Source organism: Dromiciops gliroides, chromosome 2, assembly GCF_019393635.1.
Source record: "Dromiciops gliroides isolate mDroGli1 chromosome 2, mDroGli1.pri, whole genome shotgun sequence".
NCBI classification, from domain to species: domain Eukaryota; kingdom Metazoa; phylum Chordata; class Mammalia; order Microbiotheria; family Microbiotheriidae; genus Dromiciops; species Dromiciops gliroides.
The window spans coordinates 435348144-435372733 of record NC_057862.1 but is presented as its reverse complement, the minus strand read 5'-3'; the positions used below and the strand labels follow the sequence as shown (position 1 = coordinate 435372733).

Below are 24590 nucleotides of genomic sequence, written 5' to 3'. Positions count from 1 at the left end.
ATATATAAAACCCATATCAGATTGTTTGCCGCCTTGGGGAGGGGGGAGGGGAGGCAGGGAAGGAGGGATAGAGATTGGAACAGAAAAATATAAATAAAAATGTTTAACCTGAAAAAAACCCACACAATACAATGATCCAAGACAGTCCCAAAGGACTATTGATGAAACATACTATCCACCTCCAAAGAAAGAACTGATATTGATTGAACACAGACTGAAGCATGCTATTTTTCAGTTTCTTTCATTTTTTTCTTTTATTCAAGTTTTCTTATACAAAATGACTAATATGGTAATGTTTTACATAATCATGCATGTATAATATATCTGATTGCTTATCGCCTCAGGGAGTGGGAAGGGGAGGGAGGGAAGGAGGGATAAAATTGGAACCCAAAATTATAAATAAAAATGTTAATTACTGTTAAGAAAAAAAAAGAATCCCCAACTCTGAAATGTTCTTTTCTTGCTTTCTATTCCCATATCCTAACACAAGATACTTCACATTCAGATATACTGATTGCAGCATCTTCATTTGGAACACTGAGTTTCACGGTGTGTGTAACTTTCCTGATATCAGAAGTGATGGTTTGTTCAGTGAAATGGTAATGGCTGGTATTAGTGTAGTTAAAGAAAATTCCCTTCCCCACCATAAAGCTCTCTTGGTAGGGTTCACCCAAGAAAGTCATAATGAAACTGTAAGTCAACAGACTTCCTGGAATTTTCTGGAATAGGATGTTTGCTTTGCCAGAGAGAAATTGCCTATCAGTAGGAGTTCAATGTGGATTTTGGCTGTGACACTGGCTCAACCTCTGGATCCAATTGGGAGAGGAAAAAAAAAAGAAAAGGGTAAAAGAGAACAGAATATGCTGGTTCTCATGTAAATCATCAGGGAGGTATGAAACCATGGGCAGCAGCAGGGCCAGGGAGATAATAAGACACAAACATATTCTGTCTGTCTAAGCAAGCTCATGGGACAATTTCTTTGGACAGCCTTTACCCTGTACAATTTCTCCCACCTCCTGCTCCCTCTGGCTGATTTCACAAGGGTCAGCAGGGCCCCAGCATGTCCTGGTAATGGGCTAACATTCTTCACACCTATTCCATCCATGGTGCTAGTTTACTGTCACCACAGCAATGGCCAGTACTCCAAACAAAAGCTGTTATCTTTTGATTTTATCTCTCACCAGATGTTCCTCAACAGTGATTGCAGACAAGATTTGAGCCCTGTCACTAATGCTGGAGTCCAACGAGGCAGTCTATCTATTACCACCATGCCTTGGGGACCTGCAACAAGTAAAGCCTAGTTCATGACCATATGGAAGCATTGCCAACTCTTCTTATTTAGGCCTTCCTTTCCACAGTGAGGCTGATTCTACTGTGTCTCTTTATGTTCATCAAACCCTAGCCATGTTTGGGAATTCAGCCTCAGTGCTCTTTATGGTTCAGTGAAAAGACACAAACAACCCCCTTACCCCCCACCAATAAAAAGAGTAGATTTGTCCATGCTTCATTTACATTTAATTAATCACCCATAATGTATTCACCAGGTACTTTATTCCCCTTGCACTCATTTCCTGCCCACAAAGAGCTGAGAGTCAATGATGAGAGACAAGATTAACACATATGAAACAAGGTGCAAACTTCGATATAATAAAACATGTATAACACATTTAGAGATCAGGACAGCAAATAATAAGGTGCTAGTTATGTGGCATAGGCTGTAAGTATAATTGGATTTAGGGAAGAGAAGGAGTGAGGTTGAGTGGAGGCATTAGGAAAGATTTCTCAGGGGACATCTCTATATGAAACCTTTCCAGACTCCCTCCCATTCATATTTCCTTGTATTTATTTTGTACATACTTACATATGTATGTGTTGTCTCCTCCCAGCTGAGCTCTTAGCTGAGAAACTTGCCTTATTACTTTACAAAAAAAAAAAATGAGGCCTTTCTCACAAGTTTTCCCTTCCCCCCTTCCTCCTCAGTCTTCCTCTATTATCTCCTCCAATCTGGTCTTTGATGGAAAAGTGGCCTTTCTCCTTGACATGGCCAACTTCTCTATATGCAGCAATGATCCCATCCATTTCTGTCTTTTCCAGAAGACTGTCTCCACTATCTTTTTTTTTTTTTTTTGGCGTGGGGCAATGGGGGTTAAGTGACTTGCCCAGGGTCACACAGCTAGTAAGTGTTAAGTGTCTGAGGCTGGATTTGAACTCAGGTACTCCTGAATCCAGGGCCAGCGCTTTAACTACTGCGCCATCTAGCTGCCCTAGACTGTCTCCACTATCATCTACACACACTTTTTCTCTTATCTCCAATCTCTCCCTATCAGGGCATCTCCTTGATGCCTATAAACATGTCCATGTCTCTTCTATCCTTAACCTTCTCTCCCCTTCAACCCCCCCACCCCATGAACCATCATCCTATATCTCTGCTCTCCTAGGCTAAATTCCTTGAAAAAGCCATCTATAATTTGTGCCTCCACTTCTCCTCTCTCTCTCTCTCTCTCTCTCTCTCTCTCTCTCTCTCTCTCTCTCTCTTTCTCTTTTTTTGACAATCTGGGGGGGTTTATTCCATAAGCGAGTGTCCGACTTAGGGCTATGTCCAGGTCAGGGTTTATTTGCCCTTTTGGGCCTTGATCTTTCTCAGGTAGAACTCCAGCTCTTTGCCCTCCAGCACGTAGCCATTTGCTCAGCCACCCTGGCCCAGCCTCGAAGCGATACAGGCAAGAAGCTTGTCCCGCTGAAACTGCTCTTCCAGAAGAGAGCTGATCTTGGCATTCTTCTTCCGCTCCTCATATTTCTTCTGGATCTTTTTCGACCGCTTCTTATTTAAAATTTCTTCCTCCTCAGGAGTCAGCTTTGCTCTCTTCTTCCGGCCCAGGGGCAGGGCATAGCGGGACTCATACCACTGGCTGTATGAGGTGCTGTCGATGAGCACAATGCAGTTCTTCATCAGTGCCTTGGTCCGGACCAGCTTGTTGTTAGATGCGTTGTAGACCACATCAATAATCCTTGTTTTGCGGGTGCAGCACTCGGAGCCCCAGGAGAAGTTGCCCACGTCCAGCCTCAGCGCCCGGTACTTTTTGTTGCCTCCTCGGACGTGCACGGTGTGGATGCGGCAGGGGCCGATCTTGGTGTTGGCGGGGGTCCAACTTATACTTGGCTTCTTGTGGTAGGGCTTGCACTTGCCCCTGGTCTTGTGGCGCTTGTGCCAGTTGTCCCGGAGATTCCCATGGTCAGCATGAGCTGCAAAGATAAACCTCTCACTCTCTCTCTTTTTTTTTTTTTAGTGAGGCAATTGGGGTTAAGTGACTTGCCCAGGGTCACACAGTTACTAAGTGTTAAGTGTCTGAGGCCGGATTTGAACTCAGGTACTCCTGACTCCAGGTCTGGTGCTCTATCCACTGTGCCATCTAGCTGCCCCTCTCACTCTCTTTTAAACCCTTTGCAATCTGGCTTCCAACTTCAGCCTTTGACTAGAATTGTCCTCTCCAAAGTTGTAAGCAATCTCTTAACTGTCAAATCTGATGGTGTTTTCTCAGTGCTAATCCTTCTTGATCATCTGCTCCTGGATACTCTCTGCTCTCTGGGTCTTTGTGACATTGCTCTCTTCTGGTTCTCCTCCTAGCAGTCTGACCAGTCTTCCTCAGTCTCTTTGGCTGATTCATCATCTGATGCTCACTTTGTGTATTCCTGAAGGCTCTGTCTTGGGCCCTCTACTCTTTTTCCTGTATGCTCTCTTGGTGATCTCATTAGATCCCATGGCTTCAACTGTCATCTCTATGCAGGTGATTCCCAGATCTATTTATGCAGCCCTTGTTTCTCTGCTGACCTTCAGATCTGCATTACCAATTGCCTCTTAGGCACCTTCCCACAGGAATCTGAAACTTAGTACTGAAAAAAGAACTCATTATCCTTTGCCCCAAATGCTTCTTTCTTTCAAACTTTCTTACTACTGTCAAGGGCACACCATCCTCTTTATCACCCAGGCTCATTCCTTTTATACTCACCCCTCTCCCCTATATCCAATATGTTGCCAAATGTTTTTGCTTCTCCTTTCACAACATCTCTTGTATATCTTGTATATATTCATACAGCCACCACCCTAGTTCAGGTCCCATAAACTTTTGCCTGGACAATTGCAAAACCCTTCTAATTGGTCTCCCTGACTCAAATCTTTCCCCATTCTAATCCATCAACCTTTCAGCTAAAAAAGTGATTTTTCAAAAGAAATATAGATCTGATCATGCCAGTTTCCTGCTCAATAGACTCCAGTGGCTTCTGGCTACTACCTCCAGGATCAAATATGTAGTCTTTTGTTTGCCATTTAAAACTCTTTAGAATAAGAGGAGGTGGAACCAAGATAGCGAAATAAAGGTAGGGAACTCACGTGAGCTCTCCCAAAGTCCCCTCCAAACAACTTTAAAATAATGCCTCAAAATGAATGGCAGAATCAACAAAAAGATAGCGTGAAACAATTTTCCAGTTCAAGACAACTTAGAAGGTTGGTAGGAAAGGTCTGTTTAACTGGGGTGAGTACAGTGCAGTCCAGCACAAGCCATGCTCCAGGAAGCCAGCAGTAGGCCTTGGGGAAGTGATGGCTTCCAGAGCTCTCAGCCTACAGATGGTAAGGGGGTTGGGCAACTAGTCAGAATGATATTATAAAGAACTCTTTGCTGGCACTGTGTGTAGGGCTCTGTTACATTGCCCATAAGCAGTTCTGGGTCAAAGTCCTAGGGAGAAAAAGTATACTCATAGACCAGAGCACAGGCCAGGACAGAAGTGACCACACTTCTCCTTAGATCATACCAAATTGGAAAAACTGAAAACTTACAGACCCCCAGAACTAGCTCTGAAAACATATGCAAAAAAGCCCTGAAGCTTGGGATAGAAAGTTCCCTCCACCCCAAGAGGAGAGTTCAACTTTAACATAAAGTTAAAAGTCAAGAAATAAGCTGGAAAAATGAGTAAGAACTTAACCATAGAAAGGTACTATAGTGACAGGGAAGACTAATATACAGATGTAATGTCAAAGAAGACTAATATACAAATATAATGTCAAAACAGCTATATTCAAAGCCTCAAAGAACAATATAAATTGGTTTTAGGTCTCAAAAAGAATTCCTGGAAGAGCTCAAAAAGGATTTTCAAAATCAGATGAGAGGTAGTGGAAAAACTGGGGAAAGAATTGAGAGTGATACAAGAAGACCATTAAAAAAAGTCAATTGTTTGGTACACACACACACACACACACACACACACACAACCTGAAGAAAATGACACCTTAAAAAACCAGAATAGGCCAGATGGGTTTTTTTGAAAGGCACAAAAATCCATTGAAGAGAACTCCTTAAAAAGCACTTTTGGCCAGATGGAAAAAGATGTACAAAAGCTCACTGAAAAAAAGAATTACTTAAAAACTAGAAATGGCCAAATGGAAAAGGAGGTATAAAAGCTCACTGAAGAAAATAATTCCTTAAAAAGTAGAATTGGGAAAGTAGAAGCTAATGATTCCAAGAGACATTAACAAACAATAAAAACAAAGTCAAAAGAATGAAAAAAAGGAAGAAAATCTAAAATATGTCATTGGAAAAACAACTGACCTGAAAAATAGATCTAGGAGACATAATTCAAGAATTATTGGACTAGCTGAAAGCCATGTACAAAAAAGGAGCCTAGATATCATATTTCAAGAAATTATCAAGGAAAACTGCCTTAATATCTTAGAACCGGAGGGTAAAATAGAAATGGAAAGAATGTATTGATCACTTCCTAAAAGAGATCCCCAAATGAAATATTATAGCCAAATTCCAGAGATCGCAGGTCAAAGAGACAAACAGCTAGAAAGAAACAATTCCAATATCAAGGATCTACAATCAGGACAACAGATTTAGCAGCTTCTACATAAAAGGCTTGGAATATGATATTCCAGAGGGTAAAGGAGTTAGGATTACAACAGAATCACCTACTCAGCAAAACTGAATATAATCCTTCAGGGGATAAAATAGACATTTAATAAAATAGAGGACTTTCAAGCAAACCTGATGAAAAGACCAGAACTGAATAGCAAATCTGACTTTCAAATACAAGACTCAAGAGAAGCATAAAAAGGTAAACAGGGAAAGAGAAATCATAAGGGGTTTAATAAGGTTAAACTGTTTACATTCCTACATGGGAAGATGATACTTGTAACTCCTAAGAACTTTATCATTGTTAGAGCAGTTAGAAGGAGTTGACTATGATGGGATGATATCCAAAAAAAATAAAATTAAGATGTGAGAAATAAGAATGCACTGGGAGAAGGAGGAAGGGAGAGGTAGAATAGGGTAAATGATCTTACGTAAAAAAGGTGTGAAAGAGCTTTTACAGTGGAGAGGAAAATGGGAGTGGTGGTGGCAGGCAATGTTTGAACCTTACTCTTAATAGAATTGGGTCAAAGACAGTAACATATACACTCAGTTGGATATAGAAATCTATCTTATTCTACACAGAAGTGGAAGGGGTGAGACATAAGAGAGGAAAGAGGCTGATAGATAGGAGAGAGTATTTGGAAAGGTAGTGATCAGCACACTTTTGAGGATGAAAGGAGAAAGAGAAGGAAAAACAGGGAAAAATTAGGATGAACGTAAATATACAGTAATCATAACTGTGAATATGAACGGGATGAACTCACCCACAAAATGGAAGTGGATAGCAGAGTGGGTTAAAAACCAGAATCCTACAAAAACTGGGAACATTTTTTCACAGTAAATTTCTCTGATAAAGCCTTATTTCTCAAATATATAGAAAATGGAGTCAATTTATAAGAATAGGACTCATTCCCCAATTGATAAATGGTCAAAGCATATGAATGGGCAATTTTCAGGTGAAGAAATCAAAACTATCTATAGTCATATGAGAAAATTCTAAAAATCACAATTGATTTGAGAAATGCAAATTAAAACAACTCTGATGTACTAGCTCACACCTGTCAGATTGGTTCATATGATGGAAAAGGAAAATGACAAATGTTGGAGAGGATGTGGGAAAATTGGGACACTAATGTACTGTTGGCAGAATTGATCCAACCATTCTGGAGAACAGTTTGGAACTATGACCAAAGGTCTATAAAACTGCATACCTTTTGACCCAGTAATATCACTAGTAGGTCCATGTCCCAAAGAGATTTTTTGTTTTTTGGTGTTTTTTGTTTCTGTAAGGCAATGAGGCTTAAGTGACTTGCCCAGGGTCACACAGCTAGTAAGTGTCAAGTGTCTGAGGTCAGATTTGAACTCAGGTCCTCCTGAATTCAGGGCCAGTGCTTTATGTACTGAGCCACCTAGCTGCCTTTCAAAGAGATTTTTTTCATAAAAGTATTTTATTATTTTTCCAGTTACATGTAGAGATAGCTTTCAACATTTGTTTTCTTTATTTTTTTCAACATTTGTTTTTATAAGATTTCCAGTTTCAATTTTTTCTCCCTCCCTCCCTTCCCTCCCCACTCTTCAAGACAGAAAACAATCTGATATAGGTTATATATGTACAGTCACATTAAACATATTTCTGCATTGGCCATGCTGTGAGAGAAGAATCAGAGCAAAAATGAAAAACCTCAAAAAAGAAAAGCAAAAAAAAAAAAAAGAAATAGTATGGTTCAATCTGCATTTAGCTTCCATAGTTCTTTTTTCCTGGATTTGGAGAGCATTTTCCATCCTGAGTCTTTTGGAACTATCTCTGACCACTGTATTGCTGAGAAGAGTCAAGTCTGTCACAGTTGATCAACACACAATGTTGTTGATACTGTGTACAATGTTCTCCTGGTTCTGCTCATCTCACTCAGCATCAGTTCATGTAAGTCCTTCCAGGTTTCTCTGAAATCCACCTGCTCATCATTTCTTACAGCACAATAGTATTCCATTACATTCATATACCACAACTTGTTCAAGCATTCCCCAACTGATGGGCATCCCCTCAATTTCCAATTCCTTGCCACCACAAAAAGAGCAGCTATAAATATGTTTGTACATATGGGTCCTTTTCCCTTTTTTATGATCTCTTTGGGGAAAAGACCTAATAGTGGTATTGCTGGGTCAAAGGGTATGCACAGCTTTATAGCCCTTTGGCTATAAATTGCTCTCCAGAATGGTTGGATCAGTTCACAGCTCCACCAACAATGCATTAGTGTTCTAATTTTTCCACAGCTTTTCCAACATTTATTATTATCCTTTTTTGTCATATTAGCCAATCTGATAGGTGTCAGGTGGTACCTCAGAGTTGTTTTAATGTGTATTTCTCTAATCAATAGTGATTTAGAGCATTTTTTCATATGGCAATAAATAGATTTGATTTCTTCATCAGAAAACTGCCTGTTCATATACTTTGTTTTGTTTTTGTTGTTGTTCATATCCTTTGAGCATTTCTCAATTGGGGAATAACTTGCATTCTTATAAATTAGATTTAGTTCCCTATATATTTTAGAAAAGAGGCCTTTGTCAGAAATGTTGGCTTTCTGACTCCCTTCTAATTTTGGCTGCATTGCTTCTGTTTGTACAAAACCTTTTGAATTTAATGTAATCAAAATCATCCATTTTGCATTTCATAATATTTTCTATCTCTTGTTTGGTCAAAAACTGTTCTCTTTTCTATAAACCTGAGAGGTAAACTATTCCTTTCTCTCCTAATTTACCCATGGTATCACCTTTTATGTCTAAATCATGTACCCATTTTGACCTGATTTTAGTATAAGGTGTAAGATGTTGGTCTATGCCTAGTTTCTGCCATATTATCTTTCAGTTTTCCCAGCAGTTTTTGTCCAATACTGAGTTCCTTTCCCAGAAGCTGCAGTCTTTGGGTTTATCAAACAGTACATTACTAAAGTAATTTACTACTGTGTTTCCTGTACCTAACCTATTCCATTGATCCAACACTCTATTTCTTAGCCAGTACCAAACAGTTTTGATGACTACTGCTTCATAGTAGAGCTTCAAATTTGGGACAGCTAGCCCACCTTCCTGTGCATTTTTTTTCATTACTTCCCTTGATATTCTTGACCTTTTGTTTTTCCAGATGAGTTTTGTTATTATTTTTTTCTAGCTCTATAAAATAATTTTTAGGTAGTCTGATTAGTATGGTGCTGAATAAGTAAATTAATTTAGGTAGAACTGCCATTTTTATTATATTAGCTCAGCCTATCCATGAGCATTTGATATTTTTCCAATTATTTAGATCTGATTAGATTTGTGTGAAAAGTGAAAAGAGATTTTTTTTTAAAAGGGAAAGGACCTATCTGAACTAAAATGTTTATAACTGTTCTTTTTGTGGTGGTAAAGAACTGAAAATTGAAGGAATCAATTGGGGAATGGCCGAAAAGTTATGGTATGGGATTGTGATGGAATACTATTGTGCTATGAGAAATGATGAGCAGGATGCTTTCAGAAAAATCTGGGAAAATGTAAATGAACTGATGCAAAGTGAAGTTAGCTCCAGCTCCTGGGATAGGAACTCAGTACAAAAACTGCTGGGAAAACTGGAAGATAATATGGCAGAAACTAGGTATAGACCAACATCTTACACCATATACCAAAATAAGGTCAAAATGGGTACATGATGTAGACATAAAAGGTGATACCATAGGTAAATTAGGAAAGGAAGGAGTAGCTTACCTCTTAGATCTATGGAGAGGAAAACAATTTATGTTCAAATAAGAGATAGAGAATATTATGAAATGCAAAATGGATGATTTTGATTACATTAAATTCAAAAGGTTTTGTACAAACAGAAGCAATGCAGCCAAAATTAGAAGTGAGGCAGAAAACTGGGAAATAATTTTTATAGCCAGTATTTCTGACAAAGGCCTCATTTCTAAAATATATAGGGAAGTAAATCAAATTTATAAGAATGCAAGTCATTCCCCCATTGAGAAATGGTCAAAGGATATAAACAGACAGTTTTTTGATGAAGAAATCAAAGTTATCTCTTGCCATATGAAAAAATGCTCTGAATTACTATTGATTAGAGAAATACAAATTAAAACAACTCTGAGGTACCATCTGACACCGATCAGATTGGCTAATATGTTTTTTTGTTTTGATTTGTTGTTGGTTTTTTTGCGGGGCAATGAGGGTTAAGTGACTTGCCCAGGGTCACACAGCTAGTGTCAAGTGTCTGAGGCCAGATTTGAACTCAGGTCCTCCTGAATCCAGGGCTGACACTTTATCCACTGTGCCACCTAGCTGCCTTCCAGATTGGCTAATATGACAAAAAAGGAAAATAATAAATTTTGGAGAAGCTGTGGAAAAATTGGAATGCAAATGCATTGTTGGTGGAGCTGTGAACTGATCCAACTATTCTGGACAGCAATTTGTAACTATGCTCAAAGGGCTATAAAGCTGTGAATACCCTTTGACCCAGCCATACCACTATTAGGTCTTTTTCCCAAAGAGATCATAAAAAAAGGGAAAAGGACCCACATGTCCAAAAATATTTATAGCTGCTCTTTTTGTGGTGGCAAGGAATTGGAAATTGAGGGAATGCCCATCAATTGGGTGTAAAAAAAGATATTAACTATAACTGCTAATCTAAAAAATATATTAACTGTAAGCTATATGAAAAATTATATCTGGGCCATAAGTCCCTTTGTGGTCACCATTCAATGTAAAAATATATATTTTAACTAACTGGTGCTAATCTGTGGACTCCTGGCTGGCTATCTGACTGCTTTTAGCTGGTAAAGCTATAGCTGGCTATTAGCTGTCTACCTGCCTGGGGGTTTAAAAATTCCCCCAGGTTTGTTAAGCCCTGTACAAGGACCCAACCTGCAATGGCCTGCCCCTTCCCCTACTGCCTCTCCAAGCCTGATAAGAAAAAAAGGATTAAAATGCTGTGTTTAATTAAAGCAAATACGGGGTTTATTTAGGTGAATAAACTTAAAAATAAGGATAACACAAGAAATACGACCTGACTGCGTTTTAAACTTTCTCTCCTGCTATTGAGTCTCTTGCCTGAGGGTATGCTGGCTGCTGTTGCTGCAGCCATGTCTCCCTTGGACAGGTTCACCTTCAGTCCTCTCCAACTTTCTCAGTCCTCTCCCTTTCACTCTTTTTTTTTTTAGTTTTGTTGAGGCAATTGGGGTTAAGTGACTTGCCCAGGGTCACGCAGCTAGTAAGTATTAAGTGTCTGAGGCTGGATTTGAACTTGGGTTCTCCTGAATCCAAGGCCAGTGCTCTATCCACTGTGCCACCTAGCTGCCCCTCCCTTTCACTCTTTAACTTCTCTCTCTGTAGCGACCCCCTGTGTCTCCTACCTTCTCGCTAACTCTCCTCCCTTGTCTCTTCCTATGTCCCCCTCTTCTAACCTCTCTCTCTCTAGTGACCCCCGCTTCACCGTAGTGACACCCCAGTGTCTCTGCCTCCCAGGCTATATATCCCTTCTTTCCCCTCAAACCTCGGGCTGACTACAACCCCCCACGCCAAGTTAATTCATTGGCTATGCCCAGGGTTCGAGGGGGCTGTGCCCCCCACTGTGTACCAGGGGCTGGCTGGGGTGAGCCCAGGATCTCCAGGGTATATCCCCTTAGGGTGGAGGGAGTTGGGGCTTTCCCCAGCCATCCAGCCAGGCTGGCTGCCCCCAAAGGTTCCAAGGCCCACGGGGCTTCTCAGCTCAGCCCCTGAAGTGAAGGGGGAGGGGCGCCAGCCTGGCTCAGAGAAAAAAACCTGAGAGCCTGGGGCTACTTTTAGCTGCTCACATGGGGAATGACTAAACAAGTTGTGGTATGTGAATGAATGCTATTGTGCTGTAAGAAACGATAAGCAGGTGGATTTCAGAGAAACCTGGAAGGACTTACATGAACTGATGCTGAGTGAGATGAGCAGAACCAGGAGAACATTGTACACAGAAACAGCAACATTGTGTGATGATCAACTGTGATAGACTTGGCTCTTCTCAGCAGTGCAATGATCCAAAACAATTTCAAACAACTCATGATAGAAAATGTTCTCCATACCTGGAAAAAAGAACTGTGGATTCTGAATGCAGATTGAACCATACTGTTTCTACTTTTTGGCTGTTTTTTTCCCCTTCCTTCCTTCCTTCCTTCCTTCCTTCCTTCCTTCCTTCCTTCCTTCCTTCCTTCCTTCCTTCCTTCCTTCCTTTCTTTCTTTCTTTCTTTCTCCCCCCTCGGGGCAATGAGGGTTAAGTGACTTGCCCAGGGTCACACAGCTAGTAAGTGTCAAGTGTCTGAGGCCATATTTGAACATAGGTCCTCCTGAATCCAGGGCCAGTGCTTTATCCACTGTGCCACCTAGCTACCCCCTGTTTTTTCTCTTTTATTAAGTTTTCCCCTTGTGTTCTGCTTCTTCTTTTACAATATAACTAATGCATAAATATGTTTAATGTGATTTTACATATATAACCTATATCAGATTGTTTTCCATCCTTGGGGAGTGGGGAGGAAAGGGGGGGAGGAAAATCTGGAACTAAAAATCCTATGAAAACAAATGTTGAAAACTATCTTTACATGTAACTGGAAAATAATGAAATATTTTTGTGATAAAAAATAATAACACCTACTTCCCAAGGTGGTTGTGAGGCTTAAATGAGATAATTGTAAACTGCTTAGCATAGTGCCTGGCATGTAGTAAGAATTTTCTGTTCCTCATGTTTGGCATTCCATTTTCCACCTCCATGTCTTTTCCCTATCTGTCTCTGATGCCTGAAATGTTTTCTTAACTCACTTCTGCCTTTTGCTTTCCCTGACTTCCTTCAAGACTCAGCTCACATTCTACCTTCTTTAGGATACCGTTCCCAGTCCTCTCAGGTATTGAGTTGTGCCTTGAGATTACCTCCTATTTATATCTAGTTATTTTCATGTTTGTCTTTCCCTAATCCTTGAGGACAGGGACTGTTTTTGCCTTTCTTTGTATCCCTAGTGCTTAGCACACAGTAAGCATTACATACAGGCTTGTTGATTGACAGATATGCAGATTTCAATTGGGTATTAGAGTACAGGGAAAATATGTTTAAGAAGAGAGCAGCAGAAAGGAATCCTGGCTACAAGGAGCGCCAGGAATAAAGGTACAGAGGTGGTAGTGTGCACAAGGATCAGAGATGGTAAAGAGGTGGTTCTGATTGAAGTAGAGGGGGTCATCTTTGGGAATAGTGAGAGAAAGGTGGGTTAAGTAGGTTGGTGCCGAATTATAAAAGGTCTTGAATGCCATTTTAAGGCACATGGCCAATTTGGAAGTCAATGTGAAACCATTCGAGGTTTCTGAGCAAGGGAGTGGCATGATGAAAAGAGTGTATGAGGAAGACTCTGGCAGGATGGGCAGGTGAATTAGAAGGGGAAAGGTGATTAGTGAAAACACTAGTTAGGAACCTACTGTGGTAATTCAGGCATGAAGAAATGAGAGTCTGGATTAGGTTGGATGTCATGAGAATGGAAAAGAGCCTGAGGGACACTGGAGAAATAACCAATGGCACTTGATTGGATTCAGAGGGTGAAGTAGAAGAATAAGCCAGAGATGACTGAGGATTATACCCAATTACAGTAAGAATGGTAGGGCCATTGACAGAAACAGGAGGCTAGAAAGGGGGCTTTGCCTACCATGACTCCATACACCTTACAACAACAACAATAGGTAACATCTATACAGTGCTTACTATGTGTCAGGCACTGTGCTCAGCACTTTACAAATATTATTTCATTTGATCCTCACAGAAACCTTGCAAGGTAGGTGCTATTATTATCCCCATTTTACATATGAGGAAACTGAGGCAGACTGATTAAGTGACTATTCCAGGGTCACACAACGATCAAGTGCCCGAGACTGGCTCTGGACTCAGGTCTTTCTGACTCCTGCACTATAGCACCTTCTATCTGCCCTTTCTCTTTAAAGCTGGGTCTTTTCCCAGTCCCTCACATTGTTCTCATGGGGTGTGGGGACCCTAGCTCTTGTTTTTGACAGCCTCATTTAAATTTTTTTTGATGACTATAGAAAGGCACTAATTTACTTCTCTGGGACACAATTTCTTTAATTGTAATATGAAGGCATTCGACTTGATAACCATGAGCATATTTTTAACTATTATTACCCATAGTAGCCATTATTATTTGCAAAGCCCTGTGCTTGGAGTTTGGAATATAAAAAGACAAAATAAACCCTGCCTTATATGAGCTTACAGGGTTTCTTTCAATCCTGAAAGTCTAGGAATCTATGGCTTTCCAAAATTCTATTTCTTCCCTGGAACAGATGAACTCATCTTTATTGAGAAGCCCTTGTCCCAGAGACCTTGGAAATAAACAAATTCCTGCTCATTCCTTCTCTTCGAGATTTTTTACTTCATCCCAGACTAAAGGAGGAGACTGTAGCAAATGAAGGCAACCCTGCTGTAGAAAAACCACCACTGTATTTTCCAGGAAGTGTTTCAAACGTTGAGTAGCAGGCTCTGTAAGAAGACATAGAGCGGTGAGCTGGGGCTGGCCAGATCACTCATCTAAAGCAAACATTTCTGTGAGGCACTGCCAGGAGAACCAGGCCCCCTTCCCTCCCTGCTCTCTCCACAACTGGAAGCAACAAACAACCACAATAAAAAGGGGAGCTTTGTGCCAAACTTTTTCCTCCCATGTCTGCGGCCAAGTTGGCTGCAATGCTACTCGACTTAGGCGCATTATGAATGGGCTGTCCTTCCAGATGCAAGGATCCTGGCACCAGGCTGCAAGCATACTGCACGAATCCAAGAGAAGAAACTGAACTGGAATGGGTGAGCCAGGAAAAGCAGAACTGTAATCCTGTTGAAACTAGAAGTGGTTTTTCCAAGTTACTGAAGTACACAAAACTTCAGGAGGTAGGCAGGTCCCAAACTGGAAGTCACTGTGGGGATCTGCATCTATGCGTTGCTCTAATGAAGCAGGACTGCAAAGTAGCTTCAACATCTAAGGATTTTGGAGTTAGAAGATCGAGGCTTGAGTCCTCACACCAGTACTTGTTAAGCATGTGATCATGGGTAAATCTCTGAACTTCAGAGAAGAATGTAGTTTGTAAACTATAAAGTGCTATATAAAAATGGAAGCTATTATTATGAGAGACTGTGAGCAAATCTCTGATCTGGGCTTATTGTGGGGCAGGAGCAAAACCATAACCTTCTACCTAGTCTGCGGTACAATGGAGCACATTTCAAAATATCAGGAGGGCAGAAATTAAATGTAAATAGCAAATTACCAAGGGTTTTACTTATCCTATATTAATATCAAGTCCAATATGTAACATATACAGCATATTACAATCTGGGAATAAACATTTTCCTCATAAAAGATACCACCAAGATCTTCATGGATGGGTAGGTTAGTTTCCTTCTCTATGGGTACTTGTGTGGCAGCATTCGTTCATGGGAATATTTCAGTTCTTACTGGTCAAATGAAACAATCTGCTCAGTCCCCAGTCTCAGCTATCTCCTGGCTCAGCACCTATCTGTAGTGGGACACTTGCTCTGCCAAGACCAATTCCACATCTTCTTTGTCAGAGACCTTCAGTTACAGCTGGTTATTAGGATCCCTTGGCTATGGATTGAATGTCTTCAGAAAACAGGATGGCACCCATAGCCTGCTGAGTTGCTAGACTCTCTGTCATCAGGTCACATGGGCCTCTCATCTAGTCCCACTCAACTCCTCTGGAAATGGGTAGTGGGTCAGATAAAGGTCTGCCCACTTGGCTGGAAACGACCACACTGCTGGGGAGGAACCTCAGGATATGATGGGGAAAGACCTTTTGGGGGTAGAGGCCAGTTCTGCTAATGTTGCCAAAGGCTTCACAAAGTTGGTCCACACAGTTTGAAGATCTTAGATGTTACACAGTCATGAGAAAGAGGGTGCAATGTTTGGCATAAAGCTTCAGAGCTTCCCACATCTTCAGCATACCTCCACTAAAAAGCCAAGATAATTCAGAAGCCTGCAAACAGGTAACCCAGTGACAGGTGACCTATGGCTACTGAGAAGATTATGCAAAAATGGCCTATGGACATATAACTGTTTACAGAGATGTCATCTATGTATATCTGATGCAGAACAAGGGCCAAATGAGCCTCTGCTCCAACATTAATGTATCTTCAGTAGTTTACAAGTATAACAGGAATCTATGAAAATGATTTTGAAAAATACATATAGGCTTCTCACCAATGCAATGGTACAGAAGAGTTCCAGGGAACTCATGATAGAAGAGGATCTCCAAATCCAGGAGAAAAAAAAAACAAGAACTGTGGAGTATAGATGCTGAATGAACCATATTATTTCTTTTGTTAAAAAAAATTACATATAGGGGGCAGCTAGGTGGTGCAGTGGATAAAGCACTGGCCCTGGATTCAGGAGGACCTGAGTTCAAATCCAGCCTCAAACACTTGACACTTACTAGCTGTGTGACCCTGGGCAAGTCAATTAATCCTCATTGCCCCACCCCCCAAAAAAAAAACGAAAAAGAAAAATACATATATATATATATATATATATGTAATAAATGAAAGGTACACAATAAAAGGAAATAAATGGGATACCTGACCCATGGAGAGAGGGATCTACAGAGACATAATTCATAGAAACATAACTTGTGGAGCTGAGCCCTGTTATAGATGCTCAGCTGTTCCCAGGAATGAGTTTATGAGCCTCCATTGGCAAAGCCTGATAAGAGTCATGTTGCCTGGCTGCTGGCTTAGTTCAGATGGGGTTGAAGAGGAGGGAGAAAAACAAGACAGAAGAGAAAACACTACTTAATCCATGGCTTCATTCTTGGCCTATTTCATGCAGTACTTTTCTCACAAAGCCTACTGGGCCTAAAGTTATGAGGTTCATTTAGTTTATTTAAGGGAACTGACCCAATATTCAGGAAATCTGATTAGAGAGATTGACAGAAGATCCTCTTGTTAGATAAAGACTTGAGAGGTCACCTAAGTAATTCACTTCCCTCCACCAGTTGGGCAGACACTTATTCTTTTTTTTTTTTTTTTTTTTTTTTTTAGCAAGGCAATTGGGGTTAAGTGACTTGCCCAGGGTCACACAGCTAGTAAGTGTTAAGTGTCTGAGGCCGGATTTGAACTCAGGTACTCCTGACTCCAGGGCCGGTGCCAGACACTTATTCTTTCCCAGAGAGATCCAAACCTGTCATTTTAAATAACTCTCTAAAAGGAGACTATACTCATCCCTGATCGGCTATTCAGTGCACTACCATTTTCTCCTTATTTCTTTTTTGTTTGTTTGTTTGTTTTGTTTTTTGTTTTTGGCGAGGCAATTGGGGTTAAGTGACTTTCCCAGGGTCACACAGCTTGTAAGTGTCAAGTGTCTGAGGCTGGATTTGAACTCAGGTCCTCCTGACTCCAGGGCCAGTAGTGTATCCACTGTGCCACCTAGCTGTCCCTCCTTATTTCTTTTTTGAAGAAAAAATCTCTAGACTTTGAAGTTCACACCTCATTCCTTTTTCTGTGACCTTAGGGTTAATTGATGGATCTGAAATTAATTCTGTCCCTTTGCTCTTACACTGTATGAGAAAGTTAGGCTTCCAGCTGTTGCCAAAACTCTGGGGAGAAGGGGGATACCTATATTATTCCCTCAGCTGACTGGTTTTGGTGAGCCTTTACCTTTAAAGATAGAGGGGCTGAAGTATAAGTACAGGGGAGCTGTCTGTTCAGAACAAGGGAAGACATTAATTCACATTGGAATGCTCTGGAGAAGGGTGAGATGGGAGGCTTCTCCTACAAAGCCCAAGCTGATAATGCCTGAATTCTGGCCGGCAGGCAGGCAGTGCTAGGCAGAGCTGCAGAAAGTCAGACCAAGACCAAGTATCTCTTGAGCAGTGAGGTACTGTTCTCTCAAACTCTAAGTTCTTTAGGAGAACCAGGCAAGGAACCGTCACGGTGAAGAAGTCTGCATTACATGCAAGCCCTTTGACCCAGGAGTTCTATGCTCCTTCCCACAGCAGATAAGAGAACTCAGTTTCATGGCCAGTTCAGGCCTGACTGGGTATGCTATGATGTGTATCAAAGGGATAAGAGTTCGTGTTCTGCAGGGAACAGAAAATACCTGATGATTGACATTTCCACTGATTCTAGCAGTGGGTTTCTGGAAGAGAGGTGTCTGATCTGCAAAAGGAGCAATAAGAAGGTTGCTGGTCGTCATTTCCAGGAAGCGACTGAGTGAATCTGGAACTTGGGAGAGATTCAGGCCTTTTGTTCTCTAAGCATATGACTTCTCCTTTCATTATCATGTGGTGTCTGGGGAACCAATATTTTGTGACTGAGATTCTCAGAGTCTGTCTCCAGCAGGGCAGAAGTCTTGTTGCCAGCATTTGAAGAACCCACCCCACCACAAGGCTATCTCGGGGGATTAGAGTGGGCTTCCTCTCGGCCAACTCAACTTCCTGTTTTCTCAGGAAAAAAAAAAAGAGTAAGTCAAAGTTCTGAAAAGCTCATTAAAACATCTCCCAAGGCGTTGGGGACATCCTGGGGTCTTTATAATGCTTGCTGGTTTTAGTGCAAAGAGATACAAGGAGATTAAAGTTCTGTCAAATTCTGGAGGGGAAAAATAAAATTTTTAAAAATCACAAATGTATTTCAACCTTAGATGCTCAAAGAATTCCACGTTTCTTTCATGGAAAGTACAAATAGCAGCCTATTAAGATGTAGTGACAGACTGGACCATTATCAGAAATCACCTGTAGGAAAACTTTCACTCACCTGATTACCCTGTAGGATAGGAAGTAGCACTGGGCCTGTCTTTGAGGAAGCCTTTATATTAAGCTCCCTAAAGGTTCAAATGAGGATTTTACCTGTAATTCCCCTCATGAGTCTGGGATAAAGGCACAGACAGGGTGAGACATGGTTGCAGTGTGAATGCCTAGTGCCCTGTTCTGCTCACGCTGAGAACTTAATACAGGTATACCTTTGTATTTATTAAGCTACTTTAAAAATTATGTGTAATGTGAACTCTCATAGTATTAATCCTTGTTTTTTTTATGATTTTCATTATGAGATAGGTTTGTATTTTGAAAATCACTAGTGAGAGATAAAGTCTGATCATATGTCACAATAGACAGTGGTGAATTCTGTAAGTGGTTTCCTGCTAGAAAGTGGTTTCTACAAGCAGTGTACTCCAGTTTCTGAACAGTAGTTAAAATAACCACTGCCAGAAAAGGACAGGTCCTTACCCATAGTAGGTACTCATTAAATATGTATTAAGCAGAATAAAACTGGAAATATTAGTAATAATGATAACAGGCACAACAAATTTGGTCTACCAGATCAAGTAAATCATGGGCTAGCCTGAGCCTCAGAGTCTTATAAGTATGATATCATTATCTCCATTTTAGAGATAGGGAAATTGTAATTTTGAGAGGTAAAGTAATTTACTTGTAGTTACACAGATAAGTATCTGAGGCAGAATTCAAACCCAGGTTTCTTGATTCAGAAATTAGTGGTTTTTTCCTACAATACCATGCTGTCTTTTTTTTTTTTTAATTTTTTTTAGTGGGGCAATTGGGGTTAAGTGACTTGCCCAGGGTCACACAGCTAGTAAGTGTTAAGTGTCTGAGGCCAGATTTGAACTCAGGTACTCCTGACTCCAGGGCTGGTACTCTATCCACTGCGCCACCTAGCTGCCCCAATACCATGCTGTCTTAAAGAAAATTCCAAATGAATTTGGGAGAGACCTAAGGCATGAAATGGGGACAATTCCCCTTCATTAGTTTCTTCATTTTACCCCCAATCTTGGATCCTCTATTTCCAGGAGCACAAAATTGGTCATAGTTTCTTCTGCTCCAGGCTCAGTGACACCCCAGGTTGCCCTAGGTCAAGATACCCTGTTTGGTCCCAGACCTGAACCTTGAGGGAAAGACTGTAGAGAAACATGGGTTTCTTTTACTCTGGAATTTCCCCTTGGGGATAAGAAACTTTCTGAATAAGGTTTGAGGAAATGACCCTGGGTTGAATGCCTGGGCACATGTGAATCATAGCTGAATTCAAGGAAGACTAGCAGATCTCTAGATCCTCAGCTAGGAATCTACCAGCCCTTCTTATCTTGGGGGTCCCATTCACCTTGGAAGGGTCTTTAAAAATGGAGCAAATATCTCTCTGTCTCCAAATAATTTTCCAGCGAGATAGTTCAGTCCCTTCTTTCTTTTTTTTTTTCCCCAGTCACTTATTTCTACGGGATGGTCTGCAAAACAGCTGCAATCAGCGTTACCTGACCACGAACTGCTAACAGAAGGAGGAAAGAGGGAGACCCTAAGAGTATATGTGGTCTGCCCCACTGCATCTCATGATTCACTCCAATGCTGCGTTGCTGATGTATGTACAAATCCGCTACTGGGGACTACTGAAGGTGATTACAGGTGGGGCTTTGGGGTGAGTGATCTGAAGAGAAATAGTTGACAATCTAGTCTGCTTAGGGACAGATGGGATGTTACGGAGGGTCAAAGGACCCTAACTGAGGAACACATTATGTACGTGTGAAACTCCATCTAGCATTCTCAGCCTCCCAAAGTGGAAAGAGCAAGCCTAGAACCTGAGGAAAGCCTTTTTTATCCATGGGAAATCACAGAATTCCTCTTAGGCCACTTGGAGACATCATTATCCAAGGCCCTACTGTAGTTATTGTAACCTGAATCATAGAGATGACTTTCTCCACAGATCTCTCAAGATCACTGAATAGGGCATCTGTTTCCTTCTTTTTTTCTGATTTAAAAGAAACTATATTTCATTTTTCATTACTCTTATTCTGCTATGTACATAGTGTTTTGCTAAGCAATATGGAGCAAATTGTGCAGGCATGTTCCTTAATCTCAGGGAATAAAAAAGTAAAATGTGAAAATATAAAATATAGATTCAGGCACAAAGATAAATTGATATTTGAATGAACACTAACAATCTGATAATCTAAATACAATTTTCCACTGAGACGTTGGACAGCTTGTCATTCTGATGTAGGAAACTGAATTGTCAGAAAGAAAACCAGTAAGGATATGGGTAACTAGTTCAAGCTTTCCCTACTCCTGCCTGTGACCTTGACAGACTGACAAATATCCAAACAATTGTCTGAGGTTCTCTCACAGGTGAGTGAAGGCTACGGATAACCTCTGGCTACTGGGGGAGATGAGCAGTAGTTGTAAACTGCATAATTCATTTGCTAAGTGCCTACTATGTGCAGAACATTCTGTTAGGTACTTTAGTAGAGTTGGAAAAAAATTTTAGATAAGACATACTCCTTGACCTGGCAAAGCTCAAATCTAGTAGGAAAAGAACATACAAACACAGATGACCATGATCCAGGATAGTATCACATGAGGCTTCCTAACAGAATCTTTAGAAACACACATTCTCCCTAAGTTACATCATTCAGTCCATTTGCACTACACCTCACCTATTGAGTTGACCAGGAGATTTGCCAAGGTTTCCATATTCCCAGACCATAGAGTTCAGAGGAAAAGTTAATTAGAAATCGGTATTTCTGCTGATCTTTCTAAACCAGAGGAGAGTCTAGATGAGAGAAGGAGGATGACAGTAGGAACAACCTAGAGGATATGAAACATCAGGAAATAGTAAGCCAACAAGGATTTCACAGCATGAACATCAATGCTGTTGATGACACCACTGGAAGGTTCTGTTTGCGTCTCAGTGTCTTCACCCTTCTTGGTCCTAGACAATTTGATAGCTCTCCTTCAGGGGTATGTATACTGAGCCCTTGCTATAACACTGGCTTTATATTTTATTATGCTGAACCACTTGTAATGTGGTCCCTTGGGGATTTCTTTAATCAAACCGTCTTTGCAGGGCCCTATTCTGAATCTGGCAAGGTTCTACCCTAGAAGTACACCTCCTTCCTGCCAGAAACAGACGTTATCAGTTCATCCAACTAACGATGTCTCAGTGCTAGACACTGATAGTGGCACTCAGACTTCTTATTCATGCACTAAAATAGCTGCAAAAAGATCAGTGAAGTTTCCAGGTCGGATCATGGGGGTGGAGTAAGAGAGCAATAACAGTGACAGATGGTTGTGAACAGGAATAACAATGGGGAATCACATTAGAACATGACTGAAGAAATCCAACTCTAGCTCTGTCCTAGAGGGGGAAAAGTGTGTTTCGGATACTCTTGGCAAAACTCCCTATGATGAGCCAGACCTGCTGTCCAGTGATGGTGTTAGTCTCTGTGGGAGAAACTGGGTCATATCAACTTAATGTCTAGTGACTTACCTCTGCTCTGTAGAGAGCAGGTCACTGTGGGACTCCTTAGCTGGGGCCTGGTTTTTGCTAAGCAAGCACTGAAAGCCAGGATGCTCCAGGAAGGAACAGAAACCCAGAACCCAGGAAAGAAGAATCAGGTCCTCAATGTGGCTTGATTTAGAGGATCCAGTTTTGAAGTGAGGAGTGAACACTTTGCTTCTGATTCAAGGAGGGGCTCTGCCCACGAATAAGAGAAGGTCAGCACCTTCCACAATGAGAAGCTCTTCCAGCACACTAAACGATGGTTACAGAGGCAAGGGGCATCACCATGCTCAAGGTCTTGGGTGGTACAGGAGCACTGCCAATTCTGAGATGGGGGGATCTAAACAATTCCTTGCACTGAGTCACACAGAACAGTGCAGGGGCCATTTATTCAAAAATCCTGTCCAAGTTTTATTGTCACAGACATAGGGAGACTTCTTTTTCCCCTCAATGCCTGCATGCTAATTGAACAGAAAATCCTGGGGAGAAAAATCTCTTCTTTTCACAAAAGGCAGGATGAGGTCACTCCCCAAAGCACATCGCTTTATGCCCCCCAAGTGGCTCCAGAATGATCAGGCAGTGAGAAAAGAGACACATCCTCCCATGGGAGAGGTAGGGGCCTATGTGACAGTGTTGCATTGGTGCAAATTCTATACCTCATTCTGAATGATGTCTGTCTACCTTGGGCTCCCCTCTGCTGGGGATCTTTGAAGAGGATGACAGCAATGATAACGACTGCTCTGTGTGACATTTATGCAGCCCTTTAGGGTTTGCAAAGTGCTTTGCATATATTATTTCATTTGAGCTTCACAACAACCCTGTAAGACAGGCACTTTAAGTATTACTATCCCTATTTTACAAATGAGGAAACTGAGGCTCCAGAGAGGTTAAGTGACCTTCCCACAGTTACACTACTAGTGTCAGAAGAAAGACAGGAAAACAAATCTTCCTGACTCCAAGTTCAACACAATATCTACTATTTCACAATGCTGCAGAAAACTTTGGACCCACCTTCAAAACTGAGAGCAAGTTTCTGCCATTATTTTATCCATTTGCAATTCCTTTCACGCCATTCTTTTTTTTTTGTCCTCTGGGTCTGCTGGAAAAGGAAGCCAAGAGCACGGCCTGACTCCCAGGAATAGGCATGCTTCTGGCTTCTTTTCCCCAGCCAAAAGGCAGAGGGGCTGTCTGAGAGGAAAGCTTTCCTCCCCCTCCTCCCCCAATCCCCCCCACCATGGCTCTGGGACCCGTGACATTGTGAGTGAACTCTGACCTTGGTCCTAGGGGCACAGGGGGACGAGGGTCTCCGAATAGGGAAGGGATAAAAGCATTACTCAACCTTGACTGTGCTACAGCTGTTACTCACATTAGCACTCGGCCCGAGTAACATCGGCCATGGGAAAGTGCCACTGACCGTTTCTCTGTGAGGCCTTTCACATCTCCCTTTAGCATAGAGTTCACTAAGTCTCCTGTCCCCTGTTCCCCGCTAAGAGCCATGTTTCCACCCCCACAGAGTGCCACACAACATAAACACTGGTGCTCTTTTCTTCTGCCTAAAGGCTCTCTCCTCATTTTGCTTTTTTTTTTTCTTCTTGGAAATCAAAGAATTCTGATCTTCAGGCAAAGGGTCTGATAGAGGTTCATAGACTGAGGGCCACAAAAGGACTCCAATAAGAAATTCAAAATCCCCATGTATATAGGGCAATGTTCCTGGTGAGACCTTCAGTCTGCATGAGAGCAGAGGGAATCTTATCTGATTAAGAGCATCTCTCAGGTCAGTTTACAGGGGCTGGCAGACTTAGGACAGGCTATGTTCAAAGATGATGGGACTAAATAGACATTTCTAATAAAATGCAGAGTCCTAAGGAAGATATGATAGTCAAAAAGCCAATCGCTCTTTCCCCCTCCTACTTGTCAAGATTAAGGAAAACAAGAACATTTAGGGGTTTGGGGTGGGGAAAAGATCTAAAGCACCTTCAATTATGCTATTTGTTAATCACTTTCCATCCTGGTGAATCCTTTCCTTCATAAATTTCTAAGCAGCAGGACCCACAGTGAAGAGATTTCTATATATGGTTTTTGGTGGTCATAGGCACTTTCACACCAACCAACACACGATGCTGGTTGGGGCTTCTTCTACCAACCACAACTCTGCCCATCGGCTCCAGTCACTCCTGGGATGAAAAGATAATCAGCTCTTTAAGAGCAGTGGCCCTACCAATTAGGAGGCATAAGATAAGATGGGACCAGAGAGGGATGGGTTAAATTAGCCATATCTCTTACTTTCCTCTTTCCTGGGCTCTGCTAGAAAAGAACATGGTTTAAGTACACCAGAGAGAGATGAGGGAACAGGAAGGGAAGATTGGTGAGAAAGTAGA

General features: G+C 41.4%; 1 protein-coding gene and 1 pseudogene across 1 annotated transcript in view; both read right to left on the bottom strand.

The window, feature by feature from the left end:
- EXD3 (exonuclease 3'-5' domain containing 3) overlaps positions 1-24590 on the bottom strand; it is a 422505-nt gene that overhangs the window by 112188 nt on the left and 285727 nt on the right. The gene's annotated exons all lie outside the window — the stretch shown is intronic.
- On the bottom strand, positions 2610-23709 carry LOC122742287 (annotated as a pseudogene).